Source organism: Aedes albopictus, chromosome 3, assembly GCF_035046485.1.
Source record: "Aedes albopictus strain Foshan chromosome 3, AalbF5, whole genome shotgun sequence".
Classification (NCBI taxonomy): Eukaryota; Metazoa; Arthropoda; class Insecta; order Diptera; family Culicidae; genus Aedes; species Aedes albopictus.
In genome coordinates this window covers 189174778-189188264 of record NC_085138.1, presented here as the reverse complement: position 1 = coordinate 189188264, position 13487 = coordinate 189174778, and the positions used below count along the sequence as shown (strand labels likewise).

The 13487-nt window shown below is 36.2% G+C and overlaps 1 long non-coding RNA gene across 2 annotated transcripts; it reads left to right on the top strand.

Moving 5' to 3' along the window:
* The first annotated feature begins 12895 nt into the window (after positions 1-12895).
* Positions 12896-13274, top strand: LOC134290012 (uncharacterized). Of its 2 annotated transcripts, none has more exons than XR_009998797.1 (3): positions 12896-13023; positions 13084-13161; positions 13220-13274. It is a non-coding gene; the product is annotated as an uncharacterized LOC134290012 (long non-coding RNA). The 2 variants fall into 2 exon arrangements; XR_009998798.1 differs by having other exon boundaries at positions 12900-13019.
* The last annotated feature ends 213 nt before the right edge of the window (positions 13275-13487 follow it).

The window sequence follows — 13487 nt, the reverse complement described above, 5'->3', positions numbered from 1 at the left end:
AGGCTAGTAATTAACCTTTCACCAATAAAAGTGCGATTCGGTTTTGCGACTGGGATTTAAATTGATCCTGAAAACGGCGGGCAAATGATCGACAAATGGATCGGTGTCAATGACTTTCATACACTGACGATGACGACGACGACGACGATTCAAAAAAAGGGTAATCCCGACGACGTTGTCATTGCGGTGGTGTAGCAGCTACCCTCCTCGCAGTGGCGTAGCTAGGAATTTGGGGGCCCGGTGCGGAACAAAATTCGTGGGCTCCCATGAAAATTACTGATCGCACAAAACGATGAAAACACCAATTAAATCCATCAATGAACGTAAGATTTTTTCTAAAAATTATGTCGAGTTTTTTAAACAAATTATTTGGAAATTGTACCAAGTAATCTTTAAGGAATTCCTTCAAAGATTGCTTTACCGTTTTCTTTAAAATAATCTTTCTTGAAGAACAATTTGTCTTCAAGAATCTTTCAAGCCGTTAATGCAAGGATGCCATTCAGTATTTCTATAAGCACTCCTTCAGGAGTTCTTACAGTGTTGTCTCCGAGGATGTTTTCAAAAATACTTCAAAGTACTTCATAAGATTCTTGCAAAGGCTTCATCATCGAGTATTTCTCGAAACATTTGTTCAGGAAGTCCACCAGGGTTTCTTTCAATAATATCTCTTAAGATTCATCTAGAAGATTCCAGAAAAAAATGCTACAAAAAATTCTCCAAAGATTTTTTGGAACCACATAATCTTCCGAAAAAATAAAATCGGAATCGGCTTCTGTAGGGGTATCCCGATTATTTCATAATCGGAATCTCCGTCCAAAAAATAGTCGAAATCCAAAATTTCATCATTTTTGGTGCCCGGGAACTATTTTTAAAATCCTTTTAAAGTTTGTATGGGGATTTTTTTTGTTCGGGTTGAACTGTCATTTTATCGATTGAATTGTCATTCTACCCACGGAAATTAAAACTGTTTTGTTAATTTAACCGGTAACACAAAGGAATTGAAACGCAATAAAATCACGTTATGCTCACAAGGATTCCAAGGATTTCTTCAGAAATTCCTCCAATGATTTCTTAAAGAACGCTTGTTTCGATAAAAATCTGCAAGGGTTCTTCAAGTCCCAAAGAATCCGTTGGATATTTTTTTTTAATCTCCAAGGATTCCTACAGAAGTTCCTCTAAGAAAATTCTCAGAGGAACTTCGTAGGAGTTTTGCAGAAATTCTTTCGAAAAATCCTTCTGGAGTTCCTCCAACAAATTCTTTAATATTCATCAACTCAAGGACATTTTCCAAGGATTCCTACAGGAATTTTTGCTAACATTTCTCTGGGCACTATTTAAAAAAAAATCTATTGTGATTTTTCAAAGTTCTTTCGAGACCTTCTTTTACCAGGTTATTAATGATTCCGCTAGAAATTCCTAGAAATCGTTTAAATAAACTCTGAGAATTCCTGGTATGGTCAACATGCCCTTAATAATCCTACAATCGCAAATGAATTCAATTCGAAAACAAAGCGATTATGGAACCGATGATTACGTAATTTTTGTTATCATTCGTGCTCACTTCTAACACAAATACAAAAAAAGAAACAAGACAAAAAGCGCTTCATTCCTTTGATTTGAAACGGATGAAAATTGGAGCGTAAAGGAACAGATGCCCTATCTTATCAAATTAAAAAAAATTCTCATGTTACTCCAAGGATTCCTCCTAAGACTGTTTTGCTACTTTCTTCAGGAATTCGTTAAGAATGCCTAGAAGCATCTTTTAAGTGATTAATGCAAGATTAAGATTTCATAGAGGATATCCATAGGGAATTCTTCAGGAATCGCTTTTAGAAATCCTACGGGAATTTTTCCAAGGATTTCTTAAATATTTCTTCAAAACAAAACTTTCGAAAATTATCAAAAAAATTCTTTCAGAATTCCTTTAAGGATCTTGTTAGAAACTACTGCAAGGGTTTCATCAATCGGATAAAGCTTTCCTTGTTTAATTTATTTAACCATTTCTCCAAGAATTCTACCAAGGATTACTTTTGGGACTTTTCCAGGACTCGCTTTAGGAATTCTTCCGAGGTTTTATTCAAAATTTTAAAGAAATCCCTTAAAAGAGGCCTTCAGAAATCCTTCCCAAACTTTCTTCGGGAATTTTTCTAAAAATGTCTTTAGTAGTTCATCCAATACATGCTCTTACGATTTCTCCAAAGATTCGTTCAAAATTTTATAAAGTATTCTCTTAGAATTTCCTCAATTGATTTCATTCATTCTTACTTAAACTTTCAGGACGCGCGCCTGTTCGAGCCTAAAAATACACTGTGCTTGCGCTGTATACGACGAGCGAGGTTTTTTTTGGCATTGTTACAACGATGCGCGTCCTGAAGGGTTAAACTGATGTCCTCAAGTATTTCTTATTTTTTTTTTTACAACAAATCTTTCGGGCATTTTTTATGCAAGGATTTCTTCATGTATTTATATAATTACTTCAGCAAGATTTTTTCGAAGATTTTTAAGAAATTCCTCCAATAATTTATTCAAGGATTCAAGAACTCCTCATTAGAAATTAAAAAAAAAATGATTTTTTTTTTCAAGAAAAAAAAAATAAAAAAAAAAACATTTTTAGAAATTGATTTGTGATTTTCTTAGGAAATTGTTTGTAAACTTCTCTGGTTATTTTTTTTTTTTTGGAAATTCCTTAGGTAATTCCTTTGCGATTTTCTTCGGCCGTTCCGTTTTAAATTCTTGATTTTTTTTTAATTCGCAAGAGTGTATCTCATAGAACTACAAAACCAGACAAAAACTAGCTGCATAACAGACGTAATTCCGTAAAGAATTATGAAAAAAAAAAATCAGAGGAATTACCAAAGGAATTTTCTGAGGAATTACCGGAGTCAGTCAAACGAATTGACTAAGGAATTTTCAAAGTACCTGTCGAATGAATTTCTAAAGGAACTATTGAAATAAAAACAAACGTAAATTTCAGGCATATTAGCAAAGGGACTGCCGGTGAATCTTTCAATGAAATTGCTGAAATCCCGTAGGAGTTTCCTGATAAATTTCCTAAGCAATTGCCCAAAGAATATCGAAACTTCAAAAATAATAACTAAAATCAATTTCGAATATTATTGCCGAAAAATTATCAAAAGAGCTACCAAAACAAATTCCAAAGAAATTGCCGAAAAAAATGCCAAATGAATTGATTAATCAATTTCCATATGAATTGGCGAAGAAGTTTCCAAAAGAGTGTTAAAGTTATTCCCAAAGTAATTATCAGATGATTTTTCAAATGAATAGTAAAAAAACAGCAAAAGGTTGCAGACAAAATTTTTAAAGAAATTTCCGTAGAAATAAGAATCTGAAGTTCGTTAAGTCATTGCTGAAGCATTGCCGAGAGTTCATTAAAGAAGTTTTCAAAGGAATTGCCTAACAATTTCTCAATAGATCTGCCGCAGAAATTTTCAATGATGCTTTTAACAGAGATCCTAAAAAAAGCTTGAGAATTTTTACCAAAGGGATAGCGCACTCAATTTTCGACACAATAGCTGAAACAGTTTCCAAAATAATAGCCACAGAAATTTTCTAGAAATAATGCAGAATGAAATCAGAAAAAAAATCCTTAGGGAATTCCCAAAGGAATTTCCGAAGAAATTTTTTAGAGTGTTTGCTGAAAAGATTAAGATATTCCTTAGTGAATTGCTGCACGGATTTTCAAAGTAATTGATGAAAAAATAACCCAAAAGAAATTTCCGAAGAAATGCATCAGAAATTCCAATAAAAAAAATTAATTTCCTTCCAGAATTCTCACAGAAACTCCTCCAGAAAATTCTACTGTGATTCTTTCAATGAATCCTTCAGGTATTCTTACAAGGTTTCCATCAAGAACACCAGTTTCGTCCAGATTCCCTTCACGAAACTTTTAAAAATGATTCTTACGATTGCATGATGCATTTGTTCCAAGTGAGGAACTCCAAGAACTTTTTCTTGAATATATTTTACGATTTATCTAGGAATTACTTCAAGGACTTCTTTACAAAGATTTCCTTCGAAAGTTGCTACAAACTCCTTCATGCGTTTCTGAAGCAATTTCTTCAATTGTATGTATTCCCATGAATTCTATAAAAAGTTTTTTAAGATTTCCACAAATGATTCTTTTGGGGCTACCTCACATAATCACTTCAGCAATTTTGGAGAAGAATCCTTTAGGAATTCTTTTTTTAAGAGATTTCTCCAAGAATTTCTTTTTGCAATGCCTCAAATGGTTTTCCTCGAAGTCCTTCAAATGATATCTTAAGAATTTGTTCAAGCATTTCTTTAGTTCTACCTGCAGGGATTTTGTCAGAATTTCTCCAATAATTGCTGTGGAAAATCGACCAAAGATTCCTTATGCGAATTTTTCAAATCCTTTTTCACAATTCGTTCAATAATCTTTTATGGAAGTTCAGTGAAGATTTATTTTTTTCTCCAAGGTTTTTTTTTTTCAAGCTACAATACAAATATTCGTTCGTGGATTTCCTTCAGATAATCCTACAAATATGAACACATTCATCCCCAAAGGATTTACACAGAATTCCCCCCAAGGCCTCCTGCATAAATTCCTCCAAATATACAGGATCTCTTTTATTTTTCGATTTGCTCCAAAGAATTTGAGAGGAATTCATTGTGGTTTCCGCCATTGATTTCTTTGAGAAATAATAGGCATGTCATCATTAGTTCTTCCAAAAATCTCTTTGCCTTCAAAATTTCTTCAGGAATTCTTTACCTAAATCCTCAAGCTACTCCTTGTACTGTAGTAACAATTCAAGAATGTCATCAAAGATACCTGCAAAATCAACCCAATGATTCTTTCCGAATACGTCTTGGAATTCATCAAGACAAAGATTCTATTAGAAATTCCTCCAAAAATTCTTGCAAACATTTCTACAAGAATTCCTTCGGGAATACCTCCACAATTTCTTTAGAAAATCTTCCAAGGACCCATTCAGGTATGGCTCCAAGCGTGATCTCCGAAATTCATGAAAAATATTTTCCATGTGGAACTCCTACAAGATTATTTCTTAAGGCTCATCTGAGTGATTCCTTGAAGGACTTCATGACATAATCCTTGTAGGATTTTATGAAGGAATTCGAAGCGGTATTCCTGAACGAATGTTTAAAGAAATTCCTGAAAAAATCCTTGTAGGAATTCCTGAAGGATTTCTTGAGAAGTTCCTATAGAAATGCTTGGAAAAGTTCCTGAAGGAATGCATCATTGTAAGCTTTCCTAAATCAATGCTTAGAGGAATTTCTGAAGTAATCCCTGGAAAAAGTTCTGAAGTTAATCTTAAAGGAATTTTTGTAGAACTCCTGATGTAACTCCTGATAAATCGTAAAAGATATCCCCAGAGACAAGTACCTTAACTGACGGAATTCCCGCAGAAACCCTTCAAGGAACATGTAGAAAGAAATACTTGATGAAATAGTTGGAATAAGTTGATTGCATTTTTTATACGAGAGTAAAACTTATCCACATTTATTTTCGTGTTTCTCGTTTCCGCGGATTTGATAATGATTCGGCTTGTGCTACGCCACCAGGATTGCGGTACATACGTTCTTGTTTGAGAAAGTTTTCATCGGTGTGGTGCAATAAAGTGGCGTGGTAAAGAAGAAAATAATCCAATTTCATAGTGATCCGAAACTGATTCTAAGCGGGACAATAAAACCATATTTACCCGTCGGTCGGTCGGTAATGTGCGCGTGAAGTGTGATCACAGCGAAAAGCGTGATAAGTGAACAGTAGTGAGATCATTCTACCTTCGGTGAAAAGGGTGAATATTCAGAGACCGTGCAGTGCCAAATGTGTGACCAGTGATTCATGTGCGCTGTTCGTAGCAAGAACCGGAAGTAATCCCTTCGACCTCGGCGAATGCAGACACAAAGTCCCCGTCTCGTTGACATACCTTTGGACAACAAGCATTACTCAACAGATGGGTGAGATTGTTCCAGCATAGATTACTCAATTATATTTGCAATTATATTTATATTTTACACATATTCAACTGCACATACGGAGCGTTTGGTACGGTATGTCCACGCATCCCTCCACCCCTGCAGATTCTAGAATTGTTTCGATGCTTGATTTGACATTCAAAAGTCGAGGCATTTCCAAGAATCATCTTTGCGGCAAATACTGCGCAGTAGGCCTGGCCACTTTGACGCTTGTGTCATATCCTTGATATGCCACAAGCTTCAATACTGACAAGAAAAATAATCGAGCTTAATCTAACTTGATTATTTTCCAGGATGCTTTCTTGTACTGGCTGCGTTTGTATTAGATTAGATTAGATTAGAGAGTAAAACTTATCCACAAACTTTGGTTATTACAGTTTTGACGTGACATGTGTTTAGATCTTAACTTTATTAAATGAGACCTCTGAATTTCAACTGCTATCCTAAGCTAAGTAAACAGCTATGTTTGGTCCTGTGGTTGGGATAAGTATCAGGGACATTTTCATTATGCTCATAAATTTTACTTCCATATCGGTACCGTAAACCTGGGTCAAATTGATCTTCAGGTTGAAATTGATCAGTCGTTTTTCATGTAGATAAAGCATTTTTTTGAATAGTTTCCTTACAAATATCGTTTAGCATCAGATTCCAACAGTATGATACTTGAAAGCAAACTATTAAAAATATGCTTTTTCTAACGGAAAAACGGTTGATCAATTTCGACCCGAAGATCAATTTGAGCCCCGTTTACGGTACTGAATTTCGTAAAATTATATTTTGATTTCTAGCACATTTTTTATTGTAGATGTTTACAAAAAAAAAAATTGTATTTTGGGACCCCTGTAGATACAAAGAGCAATCATCGAAAAAAAAGGACTTCAAATAAGTCATCTGTGTGCCCATTTCAAAATCTCACGAAGGGGCCCCTACAAACCCTTCAGCAGATCTGCAAGTATTGAACTTATAATTGGAGCAAACTTTCGCTATTTAAAAAACTTTATTCAAACTAGTGTAAGAAACCTTCACTGATTTGGAGGCCCCTTGAATTCGGGGGCCCGGTGCGGACCGCACATCCGCACCCCGCTACGCCACTGCCTCCTCGGGTACGTTTTATTGCTTCCTGGAATCTGTTTTCAACCACACAAAAGTTTGTCGTCCTGCCCTGCAACCACGCGCAGTAGTAACTCGAGTCGCATTGTTCGCTAAAGAACGTAATAATCATTTAATTTTATACTCATTTCTTTCTTTGCAAGTGTCGCTCGCTCCTTTCCTCCTTTGTTGTAGCACTTAGGACCGATGACTGACCGAAGTTAGTTCTCATTCGCCAAAAGGTTTTTACGACTACAGAAAAAAAAAACTTATTTTAACATATTGTTAACAACAATAAAAATGTTTTGGAACTGAAAAATTCATAAAGTAAATAAGATACACACTATAAATTAGTGATATTCTTAAATCGGCACCAACATTTCAAAAGGGCGTAACTGCATTTTGAAACAAACCACTCTTTCACATCTGTGGGTCATATTTTAAGTTTCCCACGAAATTCACAAACATTACTAGACAGAGAAAATGCTCTTCTTTCCTATACTGGCGGCGATTTGCATGGCGGCATTGAAATGCGATCCACAGATGTGAAAGAGGGGTTTATTTCAAAATGCAGTTACGCCCTTTTGAAATGTTGGTGGCGAAATAATCAATATTTTAAGAAGTATAAAAAATACTATTGGGTCTCCAGCTAGCCTAGTGGTTAAGGCTATGGATCACCAATCCGGAGATGGCGGGTTCGATTCCCGTTCCGATCGGGGAAATGTTTTCGACTCCCTAAGTTGAAGAGAGGCACTAAGTTGACCTACTGACCCACTAAGTTGAAGAGAGGCAGGCCAAGTCCCAGTGGGGACGTAGAGCCATAAAGAAGAGGAAGAAGAAGAAAAAGAAAAAAAAAAAGAAGAAGAAGAAGAAGAAGAAGAAGAAGAAGAAGAAGAAGACGAAGAAGAAGAAGAAGAAGAAGAAGAAGAAGAAGCAGAAGCAGAAGCAGAAGAAGAAGAAGAAGAAGAAGAAGAAGAAGAAGAAGAAGAAGAAGAAGAAGAAGAAGAAGAAGAAGAAGAAGAAGAAGAAGAAGAAGAAGAAGAAGAAGAAGAAGAAGAAGAAGAAGAAGAAGAAGAAGAAGAAGAAGAAGAAGAGCATATGCTCTAACGTGACGAGCCTGCATAAAACAAAGAGAGGAAACGTCAAAATTGGAAAAGTCGATTTTCTGTCAACCCCATAGTTCCAATAGGCCTATAAATCAGGAGACGTTTAAAATCAGCTGATTTTGGGGGCCTTTGGCAGTTCTTTTATGAAAATGACAGTTCAGCGGTTGCGCCTTTGTTCGGGAAGTTGTAAACAGTGGAATACACAGAAATGCCACCTAATAAGGCCTATCGAGCAGGAGACTTGCTAAAACGACAAGGATTCGCCACTTTGGTATTTATACTCGAGACACTTTACTCTAACGGACCCGGATAATTGGATATCAGCTAACGGCAACTCATATTGAACCCCCAATCCGACTGGAAAAGGAACAAGAGCCACACATCAACATCCTCGTGATCATCATTCTACCAGGGACAGGGTAGAAAAGTGACACCAGCGCAAAGGTAACCAGCTCGATAAAGTAGAATTACATTTGGCGCTGTATGAAGTGTGAGCGCGGCTGCCAATTGGAATCGCTCAAGCAGTGCACTGCTATTTATCATTTCGCAGAAGATAATGGGGTTCTAAATAACATACGAAAACTGATATTATTGTTTTCGTGTCAAAAATGGGCTGCAGTTAGATGAAGAACCCCTGCTAAGTTATACTCGAGGATACAGCCGAAAACATCAGGATATTCATTATTCAACTAATAATAATAATACATTTTGAACCTAGTGGGGTTTAATTTGCATCTATTCGCATCCAAAATTGGTGGAGCCTCGTAGCCGTGCGGTTAGGGTCACCAAGCTCATAATCGCACCATATGCTATTGGGGTGAGGGTTCGATTCCCGCTTCGGGCGTTGGAACTTTTCGTGAGAATAGTTTCTTCCCCGTTTCCACTGGTGCATGCTCCGTTGTCCGTTGTCTAATGTTAAGTTTAAAACAGTCTGTACAGCCGAAAGCTGAAGACGTTGTCCGTGTCTTTTTTAAAAATAGTTATTGAGCCTTGAAAAACGACTACACTCAAACCTCCATTTAGGTAGGATCCATTTAGGTAAAATCTATTTAGGTCCCTCCATTTAGGTAACGTTACCTAAATGGAATTTGATTGTCATTGGTCATCATTGATGACGTCAAACCCGACATCAACCTATCATTGACCTGTTTTCATTTTGGCCGGCAAACCCAATATAGACCCAACAGTTGTTCGATGTTGGTCCAACAGTGGCCCAACATACGATAAAAATTGACCCGACTTTGACCCGACATTCAACAATTTTTCAGTCTGGCGGAGTTTTGCAGGGTTTTTCGTGTTTCGTGCCCTTCTAGTCATTTGAATGACAAGTCTGACCTGAGACCCTCCAAAACCCCCGATAATGCCCCTAAAACCCCTCCTTTTCTGAGACTCCCTTGAAAGTCCTCTGAAACTCCGCATAACCCCCTTTAAATTTCCTAGTCAATCTCCCTTCTTGAACTTATTTTTAACCTTGTACTCCATTTAGGTAATAGACTGAATCCATTTAGGTAATGAATCCATTTAGGTAAAAATTCTATTTAGGCAGTCCCGACTCATTACCTAAATGGAAATTTTGGTGTACACTGAAATAAATTTTGTTGTGGATCGATTCCATACACAGTTCGAACAAAATCTGTAAATTTATGACGAACTGAATGTAACAAATTGACCTCCATCGTGTTCGATAGAAATTTATGTGTGATCTTAAAATTACACTGGTGATTGCTGAGAGAAAAGTGTAATTTGGACACCGACTTTTCAGAGAAACTTAAAAAAATCTTTAGACGAGAATCGAACTCAGATCTTCCGAGTGAGAGTTCACGCCTAACCCCTCTAGGCTGTCTCACCAAGCTGAAGAGAAGGCAATCAAAGATAAACATGTTCCATCATAAAGGAACAAACTGTTGTACCGCTTCGGTCACAGAGAGCGAGAGAGCAGTCTCCGCAGCGAGGCAGACGACTGAGCGTAGCTGTCCTCGTTTACGTTACTGCATGTAAATTTCAAGTGAATATGTCTCAAAAAATGTAAACAGTACGCATGATTGGCTGATTACTGAGCGGACAGTATCATCTCTCGGTAAATGGCTGTAATTTTGTAGCTTCTGCTATAATTTTCAGTCGATGCTTAACTTACGTGCTGTTTAATTTTCATGATTTCTTTCTGTGTAGTTAAATTAATAACCGTATCTATGATTCTCAACCGACAATTTCCAGTAAATTCCACTGAAACACTGTCAATTTGACTAGCAGTGCAGTTAAAATTACCAAAAATAATTTTAATTCAACAGCTGGGAATTGTATTTTTAACTATATGTACTGTGTTGTAAGATGAGTGTCCAGGAAAAATTGACAATGTTGTGTTGTTGAGGTAACTACTCTTTTAGTCAAATTTACTGCAATGCATTGTAACTTCAATCATATTTCAGTGAACCTCACAGTTTTTGTTGCCGGTTGAGAATCATAGGTACGGTTAGTAATTTTACTATGGAATCGGCAGTTTCCACAACAAAATTTATTTCAGTGTATTTTTGCTCAAAAATAGCCATAACTAACCCTATTTACATTTTACACTTCTACAAAGTTGTTTATTTTGACATTGCACATAATTTTGTAGATCATTGCGACTTTCTAAATCTGTGCGTTTCAAAATATACAGGGTGTTAGGTTCATTAGTGCAAACTTTTTAAACGATGATAAGGGACCATAAATGGTGAAAAAAATGTTCTACGCATATGGTCAAATCTCAACCGTTACGTAGTTATTGAACTCCCATGTTTTTGACTCTTATTGCATTAACTGGCTATAACTTTAAAATGATCAAACTTATCGCAGTTTTTTGACTCTTTTTCGAAAGATTATTGAATTTTCTATCAAATGACATTTTTGGATCGATTGGTTTAGTTAAATAACTAGGTTTTCTAGAGCAAAATAGCTAAAAGTAGTGTTTTTATTTGTTTAATTGATAATTGACAAAAACAAATTATACACGTTGTTGAACGCGGAAACTAAACGATCCACCAACTGCGTCAGATGGTCGCTCAATGTTCACTCTTAGAACCTCATCTAATTAACATAAAAGCTTGATTAAAAAAAGTAAAAGGCGTTACTTGAAGTAATGGACTAATCAAAATGTGCCTCAAATATAAAAAATAGACGAAACAGACAAAAAATATAACAATAAAAACGTCAACGATTTTTGCAGGAATTTAATCATAAGATGTTACAGTAAACAATAACTTGAAACGAGCTCACCCATTCATGTGCCATCAACTATCTCTCCATCGCTGGTTCTAAAGGCCAGAATCGCAATCTAGCGAGACAAAATTAATTATTCCAAAACGAATCATTTCCGGCTTATGGTGTCTTCGACAAAGTTGTTTGTAATCAATTGTCAAGAATTTTGTGGTTCGCAACTTATCCGCATAGGTGACACCACCATCTAACTTTTTGGGTTTACGTCCTAGAGACTTAACGTCTTCGGCAAAGTTGCCTCATAAGCAAATGATTTGAGGGGCCCAGATGCAAAGGGGTGTAAGTGACAATATGGTCGATTTTGAGCTGAGCAAATCAAAAAATTCTTCAGATTTCAAGCTTTAAGGAATATTTTCATTTTCTTTATGATGATTAGAAAAAATAGAATAAATCGGAGAAAACTGGGTCGATTTTGAAACTCCATACGTCAACTGCGGTGGGACGAATGGCCAAAAACGTGAACTTTTTTCAATAGCGTCTTTAAGCATGATTTTATCGGCATGGTGTCTTCGATTAAAAATTTTCTAAAAATAGGGCGCTTCCGATGGCGTTTGACTTTAGTTCGCAACTTTTCCACAGGCGGCGCTGTAAAATCCAACTTTTTTATTTGACGTTTTTTCAATATGGTGTCTTCGGCAAAGTTGTAGATATGCTCAATGCAAATATTTTTGCCTATTACACCAACCCTCTATCTATTCATTATTTCAAGATACAGTCGTATTTTATGAATGGACCCGCAAAAATCGTTTTATTCATACAGGGTGTTAGGTTCTTGAGTGCAAACTTTTTAAAGGGTGATAGAGGACCATAAATGGTGAAAAAAATTGTTCTACGCATATGGTCAAATCTCAAACGTTACGTAGTTATTGAACTCCCCATGTAAAAAGTACAACACCACCAAAAAACCTCGCTCGTCGTATACAGCGCGAGCGCGGTGCAGTTTCAGCTGCTTAACGACACGCGTCCTGAAAGGTTAAATAACTAAGTTTTCTAGAGCAAATAGCCTAAAAGTTGTGTGTTTTAATTTGTTTTTTGTCAATTATCTTTGAAAAATGCGTAATAATTTAAAATTCTTTCTAAAGCAAAGTTGTGGCCTCTGTTCCACTCTACAATTCGTTCTTTGACATCAAACTTCTATCTCTTATCGTTTCTTGCAATTTTTATTTAAACGTCGCATTTCAGATCATAAATTTGCAATCGTCATGGTAAGCACTTTTTTGCGCACTGTGTCGCACATTTAAATCAAAATTGCAAGAAAACGATAAGAGTTAGAAGTTTGGTGTCAAAGAACGTGTATAAAAACGTTTGTCTTACTAACATTCCTTCCCATCCTCGATGACCGTATGAGCATGGCCGGCGCTGTTATTGACCTTTGTTGTGGCAACGCAGAACAGCACGTCCGGCTTAACTGGCGGTCAGCATTCGAAAGGTAGTGTGTCGGTGTTTCATCGACCGAACGAATGCATTGATGAGTTGCAATTATCGAAAACAAAAACAAACAGAAAAGATAGCGACAGTTTATAATAAATTCAGAATATTTAGGACGTTTATTTGAAAATTAAAAGTGAATTCAACATTTGGAATACGTATTTGGAAGTAGGTACACAAGTTAAGTTAAACGTTGTATAAATCTATTATTATTATATTTGAATTTAATTAGGAGTTTCTTGGATGGATAAATAACGGCGGCAGTAGATTGGCGGATTGAGAAGTTTAGGAGGAATGTAAACCAAATATTGTAAGTTGTGGTGAATTTAGTTTAACTGAATTAAAATGAATAAAAACTTAATTTTCAGTTTGAGCTGCTACTGAAGTAAAGCTGCTACAGAAATTGGTTTGATCATCCGAACAACCTTAATACAGAGTTTTCGAGCTGTTTATATGCTGTGCTAGTCCCAAGCCCCATCTATGCTCATGCTCATTGCTAGATTGCGATCCTGGCCCTTAGTCCACTGGTTGGATTTAAAGCGAATAAACTGCTTTTGAATTTTTGAAGTACGATGATGGTTTGTTTCCTCTTAAAAATTCCTTCGGGAATTCATTAGGGAATTTCTCTAGGAGTCT